The sequence below is a fragment of the Macadamia integrifolia genome, unplaced genomic scaffold (genome assembly GCF_013358625.1).
Source record: "Macadamia integrifolia cultivar HAES 741 unplaced genomic scaffold, SCU_Mint_v3 scaffold864, whole genome shotgun sequence".
Lineage (NCBI taxonomy): Eukaryota > Viridiplantae > Streptophyta > Magnoliopsida > Proteales > Proteaceae > Macadamia > Macadamia integrifolia.
Genome location: NW_024870561.1, coordinates 220,798 through 238,944, shown reverse-complemented (window position 1 = coordinate 238,944; position 18,147 = coordinate 220,798). Strand labels below are relative to the sequence as shown.

General features: G+C 37.0%; 1 pseudogene; it reads right to left on the bottom strand.

Moving 5' to 3' along the window:
• Positions 1–8,119: 8,119 nt before the first annotated feature.
• On the bottom strand, positions 8,120–10,306 carry LOC122070246 (annotated as a pseudogene).
• Between the last annotated feature and the right edge of the window lie 7,841 nt (positions 10,307–18,147).

The following is an 18,147-nucleotide window of genomic DNA, read 5'->3' as shown; positions in this document are numbered from 1 at the left end:
AAAATATGGTTTGAACCAAACCACTTACAAGTTTTGTCTCATCCAATCATCAAGGATATTGACATCGCTGATGTGTCCTTAAAGATATTATTTATTTATTATTATTATTATTTTTTTAATTTCATCTCATCCAATCATCAGGGATGTTGTTTATTTTGTTTATTATTATTATTTTTCATCTCATCCATAATCACAAATTTAGCAATCTATTTTTTTTTTATCAGTATTAGATTGGTATTGGTCTCAGCCAATCTAAGGATTAAAAAAAAAAAAAAAAAATGCGTGGCACCCGATTGGAACATATGATACCAATATAGATATAGATTGGATACAAATTTATTCTTTTTTGAATTTAAAATATCCTTGATGACCAGATGAGACAAAACTTGTTAGTGGTTTGGTCCAAACCATGTTTTGAACCAATCAATTTGAAAAAAAAATGTAATAAGTTACAAGTGAAAAGGAAGGGTAATGGGATTTAAAAAGAGCAGGGGAGAAAGAGATATAAAAATAAAAAAATAGGGGAGTATCAGTAAAAAAGTAAAAGGTAAGGGAGTCTCAGTAAATATAGACCAAGTGTAAGGGAGTGATAGTAAATTCCCCTTTAAATAAAAGAAAGGGAATTACTTCAAGAAGCCTTTCATCTCCTCTTTCTCAGATCTCCCATATCCCTTTCCTATGATGTTTTAAAACTCGAAGTACTCCATGTTGACAAGTTTTGCTATTTGGAATGCCATCTTTCAAGCTGAGTTTTGGTGGAACCCAACAACGGATTCCAACAAACCAAACACACACACACTAGTCTGGAACCCTCCCACACATTATTAGAAAGTCATAAGAAAATGTTTTCTGATATGGTAAAATTCAAGGAAAATGCATGACTTATCCATGTAATATCCCTCATAGTAGTAGAGATGGCTTTTTAACATTTTGTCCATTAAGAGAATTTTGATAATTTAAACTTTTTTAATTCATAAAAATACAATAAAAATTCTAAAAAATCGCACTTGTCATTTTTCTATGTATATAATCAGATTCATTTTTTTTTTTGATTGCAAATTTTCACGGGTATGCATGACCATTCAAAGTATTTTTATATAATATAGTCTCACAACTAATCAATCATGATTGACCAAATCATTGATACGAATAATATCCAAGCACCAATTCCATTGTCTATATAACCACCATAAAGGAGAAGAGGCTCTTGAGAAGATCAAAGAAATATTGCATTTTGTTGCCCTAGGGGAATTTTGATAATTTTATCAAATTGGGGCAAATTCAATTTTTAATACTAAAAGATTCCATCTTTTGGCATAAAAAAATATTTCAAGACATGTGCAAGCATTTTTCAGTTATTTAAAATAATAAAAATATATTTTTTCCCTATTTAACATCTTTTACAACTCAAGAGTATTTCGATCATTTGAACATCGTTTCGTTGTTGCACATCATTCATTATTTTCATTCATGCATAATGATGTATTAGGGATAAATTTAGACAGTCCAAATCATTTTCCATCCATTTAGCATATCTTAGGAGTCTTTTCTACTATTTTTACCTCTATAGCATTTTGGTAATTTCGAACATAATTTTTTTCCAGAATTTCATAAAATTTTTCCTTATGTTCTTTACATGTGTTTACCATCATTAGAGCATGTTCTAGCTAGTCCATGTATCCAAATGTAGTTTTATGCATTTATCTTCCATTTTGACCACTAAAGAAAATTTCGTCATTTACAAGTCTAAATCTTTATTCTTGCCATATGATATATGTTATTACAATTTTCCATCATGCTAAACCTAGGTTAGTTGTTTTACTGAAAAATAAAAAATAAAAAAATAAAAAAAATCCTAGGTTAGGTGTTTGATTAATCTATAAGTCAACCTCAAGCCTTTGGGCCTTAGAGTTAGGATTTCTTAAGTAGTAAAGTATTAGATTAATTACGTGCATAAAACATATAAACAATAAGTATATAATAAGAGTTTTGTCTAGAAAGATTAGTTTTGACTAGGCATTCCATAGGTACCTAAAACCTTATCCAAGTATAACTTGACACTTGCCTAGAGATCTTAGGCAGATCTTTGGCTTATTCATTATAGTCATTTCCCTCTCATGAAAAGTGGAGATATTTATGAGCCCTAGGCCTTTATCTAGGTGATGATTCCCCTTTACCTATTCAGTCTTTTCGGATGTAAGAAGATACGTATTATAGTCTTTAGTGAATCTTGAGAGACTTAGTTCGTACCCGCCTCTCAGATTGTCGGATTTCCGCTTGTGTACCTACAAATATATAGAGAGGAATTTGTGGGATAGCATGTGCCTTAGTTTTGGTGAATACAAAGAGAATGATAGAAAATCCTATTGATATATTGTTGATGAGTTTTGATACTTTCATAGCTAGGGCTTTTAGGAAAATGCGATATTTTAATCCGCTAGAGTTCCCACACATCTTTATAGATGTCCACATTTGTCTATCACCAATTTTTGTCTCATCCCTTTCATAAGAAGGTCCCTATCCTTTTAATGGGACCAAAAAGCAACCAAAATCACATATGAAGATCAATAGGAAACAATCTATGGTGGTAAAATAGGAAAAATAAACTAATTGAAAGAATAACATAGGGATGGAATGTGAGAATCTATAAAGGAAACACAAAAAGGCTAGACGAGGAAAGAACATAAAGACAAAAGGCCTAATCTTGATATGAGAAATAAGATAAAACCAAAAGGTTGACAAAACTAATATGCAATTTGCATGGATTGAGGAAAATATTATTATTATTATTATTATTATTTTTGGGTTAAATGGTAAATATACTAAAGCAGAAGAGTAAAGTACAGCATCAAAGCCAAAGGGGGACTCTGAACACAAGAACTAAACAATAATCAACTGATGATACATCAAATTCCTTGGAGAGGAAAAACAACTAACAAACGAAGATACATGAAAAAAAAAAAAAGTGTGGGGGTGGAGAGAGAAGAAACAAAAACAAAAATGATAAATTAAGAAGCCGGGGTGGGGGGAGAGATAAGAGGAAGTTCCTAGCATATAGCAAGGTGCATATTTCTTAAAGTGTTTAGGATTTGTCGAACAAATTGGTTGAACCCTATTTTTGATCTCAAAAGTAATGGCTTCCCAAATTTGATGCATTGTATGTTGACGAGGAGGTCTATATTCTTTTGCTTCTTTCCCACCAAATATGATGAATCAAAACAATAAAGCAAAGATTCCCAATGCAATCGCCAATTGACTTACCACTGAAATTTCTTAAGGTCCACCTCTATTCTCTCTCAAAGAGAAGGAGTGTTCGATCATGTGGCCAACACTTACCACGGACCCCTTTCTAAACAAATCTAGAGAAAGGACCAGAGAAGAAAACGTGATCCACATATTCTCGAGAGTTCTAACATAAACAAAAATTAGAGATTGATACATTTCTCTTATGGGGGAACATATTGATACATTTTTCTTATGGAAGAATTCTTGAGTAGGGAATGATATTGTCATAGCACACTATGAATCACAGGATGACACTAAAGGGGGGTTAATAGTGTCGATCACCAAATATTTTTGGACTTAACTATTTTGCATGGTCCTATAAACCATTCAATATACAATTGTGTGATTGTCCATCATGTAGCCACTCAATGGCCCAAGTCTACATGACAACCACCTCTATCCTACAAACAGACACACCACTTACTCTAATGCAAATTCACATACATAGTACACAGTACACAAAGATATACGTGGTTCGGCTCATTAGGAGCAATACCCTTTATGTTCGTATTTTCCTCAATACTCTTGTAGGTTTTGACTACAATTAAACTTGACCTGCTTCAACTTGAGATGACACTCAGGATAGGGTTTCACCCCATTCTAGTCAAGTCTTAACTGATATCCAAATAGGCTTATAGAATGCCCTAAATTACAAGTTTAAGTGATTGCACACAATTACGATGCAAGTCCCCTCATTAACAACTCAAGTGTTGGCTTTGGCTTTCACCAATCACTTGGTACACAACCCATGCACCACTTTTACACCATGTCCCTGTTTTGCCTTCTAGGGTTTGCCTAGCCGTTCTCCATGCACTAACTAGTGTTTGCTTAGCTGTCCACTTTCCTTTTGTGTGGCCACTTGAGGGCTGTCACCTCTGACTTCTTCTCCTTCGGCCTTCACCAAGCAGAGAGGACATTTGATTAAGTCGGAATCTGAATTTAAAGATGGAAGACCCGGATGAACTTAATTAGGAGCATGGGCAATCTAGGATTTCTATTCCTCTTATTGGACTACCCGACTTTTGATCAAGTGGCCAAGAAATGATTGGTATCTCCCAAGTAATACATCTTTGCCTACTTGGGTGCACTATAGACTCATCGAATAAAAATAGAATTTGAATGATATAGATTACCTCCCCGATGTAACCCTTGGTTGTTTATGGCTTCTCAATACTTGAATTGCACTTCGTGTATGATCACCGTCTTAACACCACCAACTGATCTTCAAAAACTTTTTCTACACAAGAACTAAAGCTTGAATGGTTTGGGTAGTCTTCTTTTGGCCAAATCCATTCTTGGCAACTCTAGTAGGCCTCATTAGATGAGTAAATTTGCCCATAGATAACTCAAGTGTTGGCTTACAAAATTTAACATACACTTGGTGTTCAACATTATACACTTTGAAATTTGACTTCTAAAAATTGGGTAATTAGGTTGGTGTACTCCTAATTATGCAAGGATTAGCTTGAGCTCACTCCCCACATTGTGCTTAAAGAAAAATTCAAATATGCTCTTCCACTTTCTCTTTTATTTTTTTTGCTCCTTCTTTAATAAGGGCATCTTTAAATCTTCAACTTTGAATACCAATCCTTCAAAGAAGCTTCAATGGAGCTTCAACCCACAATAAACAAGAAGATAAAAAAGACTTAATATATCTACCAAAGCCACACAAAATCCCTTTTGTTTCTCTGTTCTCCTCTTTTCTCTTCTAAGGTTTTTCTTATTTTTGTTCTTAAAGAAGATATGAATGAAATCCCTAAAATCCACTTAATAAGGTTTAAAAAAATCCCAAAATCGTGTATGGTTTAAGCCATTCGATTCAGATCGAAATCTACTCTGGCTGATTGACTTTCCTCAGTGCGAGAGACATTAAATTTTATATATAACTCCAAATGAACTTATTCTTATTTTTTCTGAAATTATACTCAAAATTCTACAATGTTTTTTAGAAATATACTTCCTCTAATTCTTCTTAAAAGTGCTCAAAATTAGAGTCAAAATCAGATGAACTGAATCCATTATGAGAATATGATATGCTAAAGGACCAAACTCTTGAAAGGCTTTTAAAGATTTTGATGAGAATTACATGATTCGATCATCACATTTTAGCATTTCAGTCATTAAGTTTGGATCATGTACATTGATCTAGTATTTTATATCATGGCAAACACAATGGTATAACCTTGCATAGGACCAATATCTGAAAATATATAATTAACTCCAACAATTTTTACATATAGTTTAATTTGTAATTTAAAAAACACCACCAACCGGTACAAGAATCGATCCACTGCACGTAAGATCACTTGGTCGTACATGAGAGCATCGAACACTTGTCCTTTTGTTACTTCCAAATATACCCCTCTTTTACCCTTGCAATGCTAGAAAGTGAGATAGGTATTGAATGGTGTTGGAGACAAGGTGTTTTTACGGATCTCCCCAGTTAAAGGGATGATGCGGTTCAGCAAGAAGGGAAAGCTTAGTCCGAGGTTTATGGGACTGTATGATGTACTAGAGAGGATCGGATTGGTAGCTTACTGGATAGCTTTACCACCAGAGTTGGAGGGTACACATGATGTCTTCCATGTTTCTATGTTGAGGAAGTACATTCCTGACTCCACTCACGTCTTGACCTATATACCCTATGAGTTGGGCGAGGATTTTGCATATGTGGAGTATTTGGAGAAGATTGTTGATCGAAAAGGGCATGTTCTCCGCAATCGCACCATTTCCTTTGTCAAGGTGAAATTGATGAACCACCCCAAACAGGAAGCTTCTTGGGAGCAGGAAGATGAGGTGTTGAAGCAGTATCCGGGATTGTTTGATTTTCTAGGTATGTTTAATTTCGAGGAAGAAATTCTTGTAAGGTGGGGGGAATGTTACACCCGTGCCCTGACTCAGTCTAATTTGAACTGTTGTGATAGGTCTCAGACCAGAGATCGAAAGCGAGGCCGGGTTCTGGCTCACGGTTGCCCATTGCTGAAGGGGGGTGATGACCCTAAGTGTTCATGGATCGCATTCCAGTCTAACTGGAGGGGATTCGTACCTTCCGATCCCAGACGATAAGTGACCCGACTCCTTAAATATTAATCACGGCACTTACCGGAGTTGCTGAAAGACCCTGAGCATGGTTGAGGGCAATCACCCTTGCAAGACCAGCTATTAGACAGCAAGTAGTCAAGATAGCAAGCTGTCTTGACCATTGGAAATAAGCCACTGGATCCACTGCGCTTGAATCTGATGGTCTGTTTCCAGTGAGCCTAATAGGATGCTGTCAAGGTGTTGATGCCTATGGGTCCCACCACTCACGTCGTAAACAGTCTCGGATGATCCCAAATCATCCCCCACATTTTCCTCATGATGTGAATGCATTTCGGACCTAAGTGGTCGGGTTCTTGGCCTCTGAAAGTCATAATAACCCGATCAGTCTGATTAGGGTCCAACTAGACAAACCCTAAGGTCCAAAAAATTAACACTTAAGTAAGAAATGAGGAATTCGTTCCTCATTTCTCTTATATCCAACGTAAGGGAGGAGAGAAAGAGGAAAGAAAGGAAGAAGAAGAAGGGGAAGAAGAAGGAAGAAGGATTACCTAGGTGTCGGTTGCCGCCTAGTTACTGGAATAGTTGCTGGAGGTAAGTACACTCCCTTCCACCACTCTCTCTCTTCATTTTGACCTAGAGAAAGCTATGTTTGGATGGAATCTTACTGTACAAATCGTGTGGAGGTCGTGGAATGCATATTCTAGCCTCCCGGTGTTGTTGCCGAGCTCGAACCAAGCCCTGAGAGCTCCGGCAACAAGTATTATCAAATGACCAACTAGGGTTTCGATTGTTCGATCGACGTATCTCTCAAATGGCTTAGTGGAATCGGGATTTTATTGGCTTAGAATGATGCTAGGACCATTCCCTATAAACTTCATAAAACAAATCCCGGTGATCAGGACCAAGCCGAAAAACCCCAAAATGGCTGAACACTCTTGTACCACCACTGGAAGCAAGCCACCAGAAACACTAGACCTGCTTTTGGTGGCATATTTCCAGTGAACCTCAGAGCCTTAGGAGCTCTCTTTCAGTTCCACCAGGAACATGACTAATATTTTTGGTGAAAATTCCCTATTTCCGGTGGGTGTTTCCGATGACATTACTGTCAGTGATGGATTTTGTCTGTATCCTTTGCGGGTTACCCATGTGGGTCCCTCCCTATGTTCCCGACACGTATTTATGTTTGGTTCCCTTTGTGTCTAGCATAGTGACACACACAAACCCACAAGTCGAAATTGAGTTGATCAATCACTGGTCATACTTAAAGCCTAACACACTCGAACATATACCAAGTGATGGATGGACTGTGTTTATTTCTGGAATGTTCATTATTATTAAATTGCTCACATGCTTAGAATTACATGTTTAATTGTAATTGCTCAAATACAATGATGATATGTAAATGTTACATTTGTCATTTTACAATTTTGGTATGACTTGTTATGGAATTGCATGATAGGATACGGTTTAGCCGAGGTGGTACCGGTACCATGACCACCATGTGTTTAGTTGTGTGTGTGAGACAAAATCCGGCATGGTCAAGGTGGTACCGGTGCCGTGATTGTCATATGTATGTTGCATTCATGCATTGATTATGTATATTGTAGTTAGTTGTAGTCGCAAGTTACACTTTGTGGCCAAGGTCTCACTGGCATTATGTACCCCTATGTATAACCAAGTGATCGTACGAGGATCGTATCCAATCTCAACTTGTATGTGGTACAAATTTGTGGATCAACTTACATGAACACTATTACCTAAAAAAAAAAAATTATTTTTATTACAAGACTCAATCCAATACCAACCAGCCACCTCGACGGAGTCTACCAAATGACTAGGGTAGGGTGTGGGTTTATCAGCTAGAGAAAACTCAAGTCACAATTTGTATGATACCTCAATATTCATAAAGCTTAGATGGAAGGCGTGGGCTAAGGAGAACTTCAAGTGGGGTAGCCTTCATGTTGCTCAGCCCTGGGCTCTCTGTCATATCAACAGGTGCAGCTGAAGGGTTTTCAAACTCAAACCCATGGAGTAGATGGGCTAGAGTCCAGTGCAAAACCTGAAGAGCAAAAGAAACCCCTGGACACATACGCCGGCCGGAGCCAAAAGGGATGAACTCGAAATGCTGACCCGAAGCTTCAATGTCCACATGGCTCGTCAAAAACCTCTCTGGTTGAAATTCATGAGGTTGGGACCATACACGTGGATCTCGATGAATCTTCCATATATTGGTTATTATTCGGGTGCCTACTGGTACATGATAACCAGCAATGGTGCACTCTTCCATGGCCTCTCGTGGTCCAGACAATGGACCTGCTGGGTATAGGCGAAATGCTTCCTTCACAATGGCTTGGAGATATTTCAATTTAGTGATATCTGATTCCTTTACTTGTCTTTCCCTACCCACATGCATGTCTAACTCTTCCTGCGCTCTTTTCATGGCATCTCGATTGTTAAGTAGTAGCGAAAGAACCCAGATTAGTGTAATAGTTATAGTGTCAGATCCTCCAAGAATCATATTCTGCAAATACCAATTCATATTAGGAGACCAAAAAGGAATAACAAGTAAAAAGCTTAACAATACTTCTTGGTAAATTGGCTTTTAGTGTAATGATTTATCATATCAAAGCGGGAAAGAAATTAAAAATGATGATCATCCTTTCCTCTCTCTATTCAACAAATTTGGGATGCTATTATCTTTGAGATTAGAAATAAAATCCTTTCTATTTGTGCTATGTTCCTAGATCCTATCAGAAAGTTGCATCTTGCTCATTCTCCGGATCTCCCCTATATCTATTCCCCCCTGTTTCATTGTTGTACCATTCTCTATTCACTCTTTGTTTGATCGTTTTGTCCCCCCTCCCTAGCTTTTGATGTATTTGTTTTGTTTTTGTTTTGGTTTTATTTTTTTATTTTTTCGTTTTTAGGTCTTCCTCCCTTGGCTGGCTTTGGTGGCAATAATTATATTTGTTTTCTTTTTCTTAAAAATAAAAAATAAAAAATAAATTAGTACTCACTAAGCAAGTGGCCTTGATGACTGTATCGGCGTCATAATCACCGAGCTTGGTGTCTTCCATTGTAGATATCATAACGTCCATGAAGTCTTGTTCACCACCCTTGGCCTTGTTGCTGCTTGCAGAAGATGATCTCTTTCGTTGATGCTCCTCCAGCCATCTTTGGAGTATAGAGTCCATGTTCTTGGCCATCCTCTTCATTTTTTTTTCGTATCCCTGCAAGTCTAATCCTTCAAGAAAAGGGATTGCATCCGAAATGACAGATAATCCCATCAAATGAAAGAATTCTCTGATGGCTTCTTCACACTTCAGCTTTTCCTCCGTATCAGTTCCAGAATATCGCTTCCCAGCTACTATCCGGACAATAATATTGAGCATCAAGTCCTCAAACCAATTCTTCATATCCACCCTTAGGTACTTATTCTTGTCTGACCACATTTGGTACAGTTCTTTTATGGAGGTTTCAACCTCCGAGGCTCAAACATGCTTGAAAGTCTCTAGACGTCGATTTGAGAGAAGTTCAAGATTAGCTATCTTGCGCAATTCACGCCAATATGGTCCATAATGGGTGAATCCAAACAAGCCATTGTTATAGCCCATAAGCTTTAGGGCAATGACCTCAGGTCGGTTGGAGAGAGCCCTATCATTTGTGGTGAAACACTCCTTTGCCACCTCCCAACTACTCACCACCAATGCACGATGGACACCAAATCGAACTGTTAATGCCGGTTCATACTTGTCAGCCATGGCTCCCAATGTAACGTGAGGGATGGATTTCCCACCTAAAAGATGAAGGTGGCCGATAATAGGCCATGCCCCGGCCGCTTCGGGTGCAAACCTTCTATTAGAAGTGTTACTTTTGGTATTCCTTGGCTTCCATAAGAAGTAGTAAAGGGAGAAAAGCAAGGGGAGGAGGAAACCAATGACCAGGAATTGAATAAGAGAATTCATAGCAGCTGGAGTAGGGGCAGTCAGTCAGTTTTTGAATGTGTTCACAGCTGCTCTGTTTAGTGGGATAAGATTTATAGGAGCAAGTCAAGAGTGGGATAAGATTTGTAGGAGCAAGTCAAGGAAAGGTCAGTTTAAGTCAATAATGATGGCCAAAAACGCCAAACGAAGCACTTAAAAATAATATGAAACGTTAAGCGTAGCTGGGGGAAGGTCCCTGCTAGTTGAGCAGGCAACTGGGCTCCTTGCACTTGTTCACATATCAAAGATTTTCTTATTATTATCTTATTTACTTTTAAATTAAAGATTCTCGGTCCATGAAAACCACTTTGATTTTAAACCGTTCGATCTAAATGTTTATTTTTGGAGTTTTAGAAACTTGATATTGACCTGAGCATTAAAAAAAAACCCCTTCAGTCACACTTATTGAATTGTGATAAGCTACCGTCAGAGAGGTGAACAGGTGGACGTATTGACAAAAAGAATTCTTGAAACTTGATATTATCTTTCGTAGTTGTTTGCATTTGGACTGAGAATCTTTTCATTTTTTAATAACATTGGAGCAAATTTTCTTTCATCAGTCGAGGACGGTTCACCCATTATTTTAGTTAGGATCTACTCCCGTAGGATTTTAGTATAAATATTCTCTTAATAACTCGTACTCATTTGAAGTGTCGCTATAATTGGATTCTCATTTATCGTGATTTTATAAAACCTAAATCTTAATCTTTTTTTAAAAATAAAATAAGAAACAAAAACAGTAATTTAGAGTCAAAGTATATAATCTTTTCCTCTAATTTTTTTTTTTCTGTCCAATTCAGATTTCTCAATCAAATTTAGAGGATTGATTGGAATTGGACAGCTCTATTCTAAATACTTATCAAAGTATATAATCTTTTCCTACAATTGTTTACTCACATGGTGACCATGTGGTGAAGATGATCATTTTATTCTTAAGCTTAATTTTGATATCACAACGTTTCCAAAGAGAGCCAAAAACCTTGGGATGATATTTTTTAGCCAAAATCTGTTGTTATTCCTTGGCTTCCATAAGAGGTAGTAAACGGTGAAAAGCACAGGGGGGGGGGGGGGGGAACCAATGAATAGGAATTGAATAAGGTGAATTCATAGCAGCTGGAGTAGGGGCAGTCAGTTTCTGAATGTGTTCACAGTCACACTCTATTGAATTGTGATAAGATACCATCAGAGAGGTGAACAGGTGGACGTATTGACAAAAAGAGTTCTTGAAACTTGATATTATCTTTGATTATTGAAACTTGATATTTGGACAGAGAATCTTTTTATTTTTTAATAACATTGGAGCAAATTTTCTTTCATCAATCGAGGACGGTTCACCCATTATATTAGTTGGGGTCCACTCACGTAGGATTTTAGTATAAATATTCTCTTAATAACTCGTACTCATTTGAAGTGTCGCTATAAATGGAATCTCATTTATCGTGATTTTATAAAAACTAAATTTTAATCTTTTTTTAAAATAAAATAAGAAACAAAAACAGTAATTTAGAGTCAAAGTATATAATCTTTTCCTCTATTTTTTTTTTTTTCTGTCCAACTCAGATTTCTCAATCAAATTTAGAGGATTGATTGGAATTGGACAGCTCTATTCTAAATAATTATCAAAGTATATAATCTTTTCCTGTAATTTTTTACTCACATGTTGACCATGTGGCGAAGATGATCATTTTATCCTTAAGCTTAATTTTGATATCACAACGTTTTCAAATAGAGCTAAAATCCTTGGGATGATATTTTTTAACTACTTTTGAACTTGTACGTAAAATTTTGTCCAAATATGACAATTACAATTTAATACAAAATAACTATTTTACCCAATTTTCTTAATGTCCAAACCTTCTCGATTTGAGCTAAAACTCCTAAGAAGCCTTATTTAATCATGTTTAGGTTATGCACAAAATTCCGCTCAAATACCACAAAAGGTTGACCACCATTTAATACAAAATGATAGTTTTAGCCTTGACATATATTCCCTGACTTTTAGTCATCTGATTGGACCAAAACCCTTTGGGTGACTTCATTTGGCTGTTTCAAGCTTATAGGTAAAATTACATAAAATTTATTCCAAACCCAATATCACTTGGATCTTAATGGACATGAAGCATCATTTTGTGGATTCTTTGATTTTCAGGTCCTTTTTTGGTAAAATCCGATTTTTATCACCATATGGATGGAAAATTCTCAACGAATTGCAAAGATATCTGGTATATTGCAATCGGCCTTGGGGTTAAAAAGATATTAATGTTTTAACACCAGACTTTTAAAAAATAATAAAAAAGTCATATCAGATGGCACAAGGGCTGCCACACTCGTAGCTATATGACAGGCTACGCGTGTGCACGTAGCAGCACTAAGCACATCCGAGCTTGGCCCTCACCGGCCCCTGTACAGGCCTGACGAGCCTAGCCTGCATTGGCCAACCCAGTCCGTCAATGCTGACCCACGCCGTGTAGCCTGGATTTGGGCCCAAAAATCCGGATTTTGACCCTCAATTTTGCATATCTAAACCCCTTCGACGAGAATTTAAATAAAAAAATTGCTTCAAGAAGCCTTTCATCTCCTCTTTCAGATAATGTTCTTATATCTCCCATATCATTTTTTTTTTTTTTGATAAGATATATGTCTCCTAAATCCCTTTTCTATAATGTTTTAAAATCGAATACATACACACTGGTCTAGAACCCTCCCACACATCAAGGGTAAATATGATTTTTTATTTTTTAGTATTATTTTGATTTATATTTAAATAAGGGTGAAAAAGAATTTTTCATATGAAAACTACTTTAAAAATACTTCATCTTCTTAAAAAAATCCTAAAACAATATATATATCATGTTTTATACCGTGCTTGATGTTCGCTAAGTTTCCTAGATCCTAATGTTTTTATTTAGGACACATTTGCCCTTAAAATCATTTTGTTCATTTCTAAAGGAGGTTTTATCATTCCCCTCCCTTGAACTGTGTCAAAATATTAACTTGATCCTACACATTTCCAAAAATATCACTCACCTCCCTCCAAATAAAAAGATTCTATCTAACATCCCCTACCATTTGAAATGGCTGTTTAATCAATCGATTTTTTCTCATAATGCCTAAACTATCGTCTTAAATATGAAATTCTCATTATACCCTTAATGAAATAAATCTCTCTTCCCCATCCCCTTCCTCTTCCCCTTTCTCGATCAAACCCACTTCCTCTTCACCTTTCCTGCTGAACCGAATAGAGAAGAAGCTAAGAACTTGCAATTTCTCCAATTTCTCCCATCATCATCTTCAATGAAGCTAACACGCAGCCAATTTCTCGCATCATCTTCTTCATTAAAGCAATTGGAGCTCTCGGTTCTCATTTATATTTCAGAAAATCTGCGATTTGGAACCCTAGATTTCAAGTCGATGAAGTGAAGGTCGCGGTTACACGCAGACAATTTCTCGCATCACCGAGTGCATTGACATTATACTCATTTGCAAGTTTTCCCCTTTTTGACGCGCTTTCCTTTGCTGAGATGTAGCAATGATAGCTTTTGTCATCCTTAGTGTTAAACCCCAAATATCGATCCCTTGAAGCACTAGAAGTGCTGCATCAAAATTTTCTCTCTGATATTCTTGTCCTCCCAACAAAGCCCTCGCTTCCTGCCAGTCAAGGAACTTAACTTGAAACAAGACTCTCTTCGTTGAAACAAAACGACAAGGTTAGAAGAAAAATCTTAGGATTCAGGTGGACAAAAGGAAAATAGAACCCACTTCATAATTTAAAGAGAGAGATTCTTTCAGAGTGGATTCAACATCTTCGACCTGGCTATCCTCAAACTTCGAATCCCAGTCACCTGTTCTCGACGAGAGGCCACTGACTGAGAAGTCCCTCGTTGCAAATGATTCTGGTGACTCTCACACTCCTTCGAGCTTGAATTGTGCACTGGAGCAAGCGCACAACATGATATCCGCCAATATAAAGCAGGTAATATGGTTTCAATCCCCAAAAAGAAAATCAAACAAACCAATTACTTGTCACAAAGTTGTTCTACTGAGACACCTAAAAGCGAATGAAATACATATTAACATTCAGCCGGTTACAGCTCTGGTAGGATTGATTCGGTCCCAGCAAGATCCAGATTTTGCAATTTTCTCATCTTACCCATTTATGATGGAATTTTTATATTCATGATATAAACGAAAAAAAAAAATCTGAAAATAATTGAGGAAAATATATATGATGAGCTTTTACATGTTTGATGTTTTGAATCATTTACATGAATTTTATGTAAATAATTTTATACTATTGTAATATTTTAACCCCTTAGGGGCATATTAGTTATTTGACCATTTTTATGTAAACAATGCTTTAAAAATATTTCTAGAAAAATATATAGATGCCTTGATGTTGTTAACACTGTGATATGTCATATTACACTTTCTTGTGTCCTATTTATATTGTGATCATATATGCATGTAATTTATTTTAAATGGTCAAATGAATCTTTCCTTTTCCAAAGTTAGGGCATATATGCATTATTAAATTATTATGGCATGCCTATATATGGTGAATTTGAGCCAACACAGGGTCCGTATGCCATGTATCAATGTATTAGGTCAGCATGCACATTTTTGTGTATTTCTTAAAGTACTCATGCTACCTTTCCAAAATTAATTTTCAGTTTTACCCTTTATGCCAATTTTCATTGGAAAGTCATAAGAAAATGTTTTCTGATATGGTAAAATTCAAGGAAAATGCATGACTTATCAATGTAATATCCCTCAAAGTAGTAGAGATGCCTTTTTAATTTTTTTGCCCTGTAAGAGAATTTTGATAATTTGATCTCTTTAATTCATAAAAATACAGTAAAAATTCCAGAAAATCAAACTAGTCATTTTTTAATGTATATAATCATATTTGTTTTTTTTTTCTTCGCAAATTTTCAAGCGTATGCATGACCATTCAAAGTATTTTTACATAATATAGTCTCATAACTAATCAATCATGGTTGATCAAATCATTGACACAAATAATATCCAAGCACCAAATCTGTCACACCCCGCTTTCACTCACCTAAAGGCTAGTGATATGGACACACACATGTGTCCACAATCCATCAAGGATCCACGATACAGTACTTTAAGTTCATAAAGCTATAAAATGATCTACAATCACATAGATAATAATAATCAAAATACACACAACTAGTGAAGTCTAATGATATTTATCAAATTTACAAAAAGAATGTTTTCACAGTGGAAACATAATTACAGTTATGCCCCTAGGGCTACATCTATAAGTAAATAAAAGAATAAAAAATAGAAGATGATACTTTCATTCTCAACGTGCTCCGAATGTACAATCGTCACATACGCATTCGTCCTTGCGCATAGCTAGTTCATCATCCCAAAGGTCACCTTCGTAGATAGCCGGCTCCTCAGTCACAGACTTTGGATGGTTACCTGAATCAACATCTAAAAAGGAACAACAACGGGGTGAGCTTCCACGAAGCCTAGTGAGGGGTGCACACAAAAATTCACAATAATACATAAAATGCAACAAGTGTATAAATGCCCAACCAAACCAATATGAATGCAACGACATGATCCGGATTATTAGCAAACAAACCTAATTAATAGATTCTAAGTCCATAGTGGGTACCAATGCTATTGCAACATAGGTGGTATCCCAATCACGAATGTAGGTTATCGGTCCCCAAGGATACAAGCTAGTTGCGAGTCAGGAGCATACTGGTCCCTACATGGCTACTTCGGTACCCGATAAGTCCCTATTAATAATCCCCCATAATACCACTACACTGAATCCAACATCGCATGTAGGGTATATCCACCACTGAATCAACATCGCGTGAGGATTTGTGATGAAGCTAGCATCCCCAACACCTTAGTCACTGAAAATTTTTCCAAACCTTGAACCATCGGACGGTAGGATTAGCCAATATGTAAACCCCTATTGGCAAGGGTTGTAGCACTAGGGTGGTTATCCTAACCCAATGCATTCTATCATGGTATGAGTCACATCACAAACAAACTCACATACCTCGTGGGTGTACAGTGCGGGAATCCAACCTTCAGCTACCTTGTACTCCACACTCAAACACCATGGGCATGCAATGCCGGAATCAACCATTGGCCACCCTGCACCCTAATCTCTACAACACACTCACACAAACTCTCACCCTGGGCATGCAGTGCCAAAACCCAACCTTCGGCTGCCCTACATCCCAGTCATACACACACACATATATCACAACTCACATCATTATGCAACATACACATTCACTTAAAGAACAAATTTATAATATGCAAATGACATGATCATCCAAATATGCATCATGACATAAAATATTCCATAAAAAATCACACAAATCCCTTCACCTGGAGTCCTAGATGTTAGAATATAGTAAACGGTCTCTTGTCGCATGTTCCTGTCACTTATTAGTTCTGCTCCTAGGATACTTTAAGCAAATTATTCAACTATAGGGGGTTTTGACCCTAAGGTACATGTTTAAACAAGATGGGTTCAAGAATCCCTTTTGGAAGGTTTCACCGGTGAATGTCCATCCATCGGTGACCATCGATTGGTGAAGCAGGAATTGGGGTTTCTCTGCCCAAATTTGCTCCTTAGGTCATGTGGGTCCCTTTGTTTGGTTTGGTGTGTGTGGTTCCATGTATAGTGTCATTTCCAACTCTAATTCTCATTTCTCCCTATTTTGTATAGTTTACTAGTTAGTTCTTGAGATCCCAAGGTTGGTTTGCATGTAGGCCCTCACACACTACACCCAGTGTAAGTTTAGTGTAATTAGCGAGTTAGTTCAATATAGAGTCACAAGATATACCAAATCCCTAATTTTACAAGTCTAGGTTAACCAAAATTAAGGAAAATTGGTTAGGGTTTATGTGTGACCATCAGTGGCTTATGTAGTCACTCCAAACCATTCATGTGTTTGATTTCATTTTTCCCAACCAAATTTTTTGTTTGAATGGTGGGCTATTGAGGATTTGGGCAAATCCACCATTTCTAAGGTTTAGCTACCCAAATTGGGGTTTAAGGTGGGGAATTCCTAAAGGAAGGTTCATAGACTTAAATTGATCCACCAACCTTGCTAGGGTAAGTCTTCTACACCAAATTCCCCTTCTAATTTGTACTCTTGACAAGTGGGAAGGTGGGTTTTAGGAAATTTGGGCAATTTCTCCATTTTTAGGTTTTGTGTTGTCCAAATTGGGGTATGAGATGGGCTTTCTATGGAGATTATCCATAGACTCAAATTGTGACCATTCCATACTTAGTTTAGGTGTAAGACATCATTCAACCTAGGGTTAGGTTAGGATGTTAGGTCATAAAGGATTTGGGCAAATTCCCAAATCCTAGGGTTTTGGGTTACCAAATTTTGGGGCTTTTAATATGGGAGGTTTCCCACACTCAATGTGAGTGGTTAACTTGCTTGATTAGGTCCCTCACACCGAAATCCCCCATTTAATTTCTAGATTGGGTAGGAGGGAATCGGTTAGGGATTTCCATTAGCTCAATAGAGAGTGAAAATGGGAGGGAGAGAGAGGCGTGTGTGTGTGGGGTAGAGAATGATCTTACCTCAAAGGGAGAAGACCCTAGCTCCCTTCCTTCCTCTTCCCTTGCTCTCCTTCTCCTTCTTCTTCTTGTCCTTTCTCCTTCTCCTTGCTTTCACTTGGTAGGAATGAAATGAATGGCAAGAGTCTCTATTTATAGCCACTTAAGATAAACTGTTTGGCAAAATAATGAGTTTTTACCCTTTACTAGTTTAAATTATAATTTGTGATAATGGGCCTGCCTTGGGGTGTCCCGATACAT